Source organism: Octopus bimaculoides, chromosome 10 (assembly GCF_046866305.1).
Source record: "Octopus bimaculoides isolate indiv1 chromosome 10, ASM4686630v1, whole genome shotgun sequence".
In the NCBI taxonomy this organism is placed as follows: Eukaryota; Metazoa; Mollusca; class Cephalopoda; order Octopoda; family Octopodidae; genus Octopus; species Octopus bimaculoides.
The window spans coordinates 64,978,975-64,983,974 of record NC_142937.1 but is presented as its reverse complement, the minus strand read 5'-3'; the positions used below and the strand labels follow the sequence as shown (position 1 = coordinate 64,983,974).

Sequence of the window (5,000 nt, the reverse complement as noted above, 5' to 3'; positions counted from 1 at the left end):
AGAATTTTTGTGGTCGACATTCAATATATCACCATGAAACTTAATTACCTAAATCCATACCACTGGTCTCATTGATTTATTTGCCATATTTCACTTATGTAACATAAGCAATTCTATTTTTACTTGTAAGCATCTATGAGCAGATCAAAATAAGTTTGAGAATGGCGCATTTGAGAACGTGTCTCTTAGGTACTACTTTTCCTGTAGAGTGGGGAGCCTTATACGCTCGGTTGCTAAAAAGTCACGGAAACAGAAATAAGGTCCGGCGTAATGCAGCTGATCTATCTATCTATCTATCTATCTATCTATCTATCTATCTATCTATCTATCTATCTATCTATCTATCTATCTATCTTTCTATATAACATAAATGATATATAAATATATGCATATATCCATACATATATGTACATACCTACATCTATATGTATACATTCATGCATATATGGGTACAGGACATCACAAAAAACGTTAATCACAATGAGAAACGAAAACATAAAGACGAAGACAGAAGACGAACTTCTTTCGGACAGCGTAAAAAGCAAACAGAGAAACGAGACAAGCAACATAAAGAATATTACCCTTCTTCAGTTATATATATATATATATATATATATATATATATATATATATATATATATATATATATATATATATATATATATATATATATATATATATATATATATATATATATATATATATATATATATATATATATAGTGTGCTATGTACGATTAATATTAACCCATGCTCATGTTCTTAATGTGTTAAATATCAATACTAGTATATATAATATAGCGATAGCTGTTATGTAGAGTATGGTTTATATCTTCATAAATATATATCTTTTATTTATATGAGACACAATTTTAAACCTTCAACTCTAATCCCACAGTAACCTGGATATTTTCTCCACAAATATCTTTTTTATTTTAATCGAGGGATTGTTGTATGCAATTGATATGACTATTATTCTGCAAGATAATTTCTTTGTTTTCATTTGTATAATAAAACCATGTGTTAGTTCTATCACTTTTGAGAGTAAATATTACTTCTCAACGCGAACTTATTGCTTGGAAACTAATGACTGGGTGAAAACCGTTAGCGTTGACTGTGTAATAGTATATCCCATAGGCCTGTAGTCATAAAACGTTAATTACCTACATGGTTTTTCTGACCTTTAATATTTATATTTCTGCGCAAGGATTTAAAGTGTTGTGGTTTTACTTCAATATTATTTATAATACGGAGGGAGAAATACCTTCGCTGGAGAGGGTACATGAGATAATAGACCAACGGATAGCGACGACTTGAGCTATTTAAATGCTACTTGAAATTTTGTTTCCCACCGAAAGCACACATATTAACCAAATGTAATCCTAGTTACTTAAGTAAAACTGATTTTCTACTATTGAAGAAGGCATCCTTTCGACAAGGTCAGTTTTGTATACAACAATAAATACCATAATGACATGTTCTTAATAAATAACATATTCTTAGTCACATTGATGAAGATATAGGGCTACTACTACTACTACTACTACTACTACTACTACTACTACTACTACTACTACTACTACTACTACTACTACTACTACTACTTACAAAATATAAGCGGTCTGTTTATTTGTCACAAGGACAGAGAAGAGGAGTTACAAACGCGAAATGCCCCCGTCCCACTAAAAGGTGTTGTATTGAGCGACAAAAAACCCCCACATATATATTTATATATATATATATATATATATATATATATATATATATATATATATATATATATATGAGATGTTTAATTACTTGACGTTTGTATAAATAATATAATCAGATAATATTCCAAAAATAAAAAGTTAACACCATCCAGGACGAAACTGGATAATCCATAAAAACTTGATCGCGGGAAACACAAAGGTAAGTCGCTTCTAGTTTGCAGTCAGTGTACAAACGAAAGACATACCAAGCCAAGCCAATCTTTGTATGGAATTCAACATATCTTACTTTACTCTGACAATCAAATAGATGAATGTCATGTCAAAAGTAGACAAAGAGAGATTTGTTGGGAAATAAAAATGGCACTTCCTGACTGTAAATCTTGCAGCTTGTTCTCCGCAATCTTTTATATTTTATCTTTTATTTGTTTCAGTCATTAGATTACAGTCATGCTGGGACAATGTTGTGAAGAGGTTTTAGTCGAACGGATTGACATCAGTAACTTTATTCATTTACGCCTGTTATTTATTCTGTTGGTGTGTCGTATCTACGCGCGCGTATATACAACAGGCTTCTTTCAGTTTCCGTCTATCAAATTCACTCACAACACTTTGGTCGGCCCAAGGCTACAGTAGAAGACACTTACCCAAGATGCCACACAGTGGGACTGAATCCGGAAAACCATGTGGTTAGGAATCCAGAAAACATGTGGTAAGTTTCTCACCACACAGCCAAGCCCTAGTTTAATTCTTGTCAACACGACACTAAAGTTTGCTTCTGCACGTCTTTGAACAAACAGTTGCTGCAACTAACAATAAATTTCTCCAGATTGCTCCTGTCAACTAACTACTCCCTTGTGCTGTGTCAACATTTTACGAAGTGTCCTGTAAACTCCTTGACTTCAAAAAATATATATTTATATGGAGAAACATAAATTTATACATACCCGTTTTAATCAACACGCACAACAGTTTGACACTTTAGCATGAACTATATTTGTTAGACGTCTTAATATTGAGTGATGAATAACTCGAATTTCACTCTGCTATACTTACTGGAAACAACGTCTGTTTTTATTTGTAGTATGTGGCCGAAGAGCCAATCACGTAGACGTATTTTGTATCCATTTAGACATGACAAATTATTCTTTGCCATTAAAATACACTTTACGATGAAAAGTGGGAATAGCAACGAAAATTTATCTATATCGTACATGCTTTCAATCTGTCCAATAAATAGTCGATAGCATTCATTGAAGAGCATTCCTGTTGAACGTTAAAAAATTATATTTAATTCATTTACACACACACACACACGTATACGTGTGCGCGCGCATACACACACACACACACACACACACACACACACACACACACACACACACTTCCCTCGGCGAACGAACTTCACCGTAGAATGTTTGCTTAAGCAAACCATCACTAGTTCATTAGAATGTGTTTATACATACATACATACATACATACATACATACATACATACATATATATATATATATATATATATATATATATATATATATATACGGCACTCCGTCGGTTACGACGACGAAGGTTCCTGTTGATCCAATCAACGGAACAGCCTGCTCGTGAAATCAACGTGCAAATGGCTGAGTATTCCACAGATACGTGTACCCTTAACGTAGTTCTCGGGGAGATTCAGCGTGACACAGACTGTGACAAGGCCGGCCCTTTGAAATAGAGGTACAACAGAAACAGGAAGAAAGAGTGAGAGAAAGTTGTGATCAAAGAGTACAGCAAGGTTCGCCACCACTCCCTGTCGGAGCCTCGTCGAGCTATAAGCGTTTTCGCTCAATAAACACTTACAATGTATGTATGTATGTATGTATGTTTCTGAGTGTGCAACTATACCGAAACAATTCCCTACATATAAAAGCGGTGCGGCGCTCAGGATGTGCGGTTCTTTGCAAGTTAAAAAGGTTACGTATATTCCAATATATCTTAAGATTTCATGTTTTCGAGGATGTCATTTGGCTATGATTTAACTCAGAGGTTTGTTGAACATTTGTATTTTACCTGTGTGAGTGAACAACCGCCAACCGTTAGGAGCTGGCCCCTGTCTTAGTGACAAACTTTTCTTAGATCATCTTTTCTCGGTTCCTCTTGTCAACAGGAGAGTAGTGCTATCTTTGAAAAGAGCTAATTAACCACTCGGGGTGCTGCAGAATCTCACCTCTGTGACAATTTGAAGATCAAGCGACCAGTATCGCATGCCACCTACTTGTACATGTATTAGAAATTACATACTCTTAATTTGTTAGCCCTGTATGCTTCACTGCACTCACATCACCGCAGGGCTTTTTTTGCATGTTCGTGTATCGTTCCGAATATTCAAGAAGTTCCTGTACATGAATTTGTTTTGAGTGGATAAAGTGTTGCGCAATACTGAATCCACTTTCAACGCTATCAGCTATATTACTGGAGGCAGAACAGAGTTTGAAACTACCAGAAAACCAATTGCACTTCAGGATTTTATACGAGTTTCTCTTCTAGAAGGAAGTTCTAACGAGACCTGGGGGTCCTTCACCCTTAGTGTTCAGGAGACTCGCACTTTCAGTACAAATTTGTCAGTTTCTAAGGCCTGTGATGCGTTTGGGAAGCTTGTATCGAGATTCTGGTCGCAATTGAACATCAAAACATCACCTGGAGCCGAGCCCTAGCAAAAATGCATCTTCACAAAGCTGGTGTATGGATGCGAGACCTAGACAACTTAACGCAGGCATATCCAGCTTGTCCAGTGATTCCAGCAGCGATGCATGCGTAATATCCTGAAGATCTCATGGTGGTTTCATGCGCTTGATACGAGAGTATAGCAGCATAATGCCTATCGAGTTCATGATTACGAAACGGCAATTTAGATGGTTTAGTCATCTTGTAGGTTTAGAGGGCTTCTGCATGCCAAAACAGGTGGTATATTGTGGACTGGCGTGAGGAAAAGGTGTCCAGTGCAGGCCATGCAAGCGTTTCAAAGACAATCTTAAAGACACAAAAGGATCAATATCGATACTACCACTTTGGAAGAATTCGAGAACATCAACGTTGCGCATACTGAGACGTGTGGCTTAGTTATTAGGGTGTTGAACTCACGGTCAAAAGATTGTGGGTTCAGTTCCTGGACCGGAAAATGCATTGTATTCATGAGCAAAACACTTCATTTCACATTGATCCAATCCACTCAGCTGGCATAAATGAGTAATCGTATGACTGACTGGCGTCCCGTCCAGGTGGAGAATTTATACGCCATGAAACCGAGAA

The 5,000-nt window shown here is 36.2% G+C and overlaps 1 protein-coding gene across 6 annotated transcripts in view; it reads left to right on the top strand.

The window, feature by feature from the left end:
• Nucleotides 1-5,000, top strand: part of LOC106877715 (uncharacterized) — a 61,530-nt gene that overhangs the window by 16,211 nt on the left and 40,319 nt on the right. The window contains exon 1 of one of the 6 annotated variants that reach the window (XM_052971246.2): nt 2,144-2,421. The exons of the other annotated variants lie outside the window; for them this stretch is intronic. The gene's annotated coding sequence lies outside the window, so the exon portion shown is untranslated. Of the gene's footprint in view, nt 1-2,143; nt 2,422-5,000 lie in introns of those variants that run through there. 6 annotated transcript variants of the gene reach the window in all.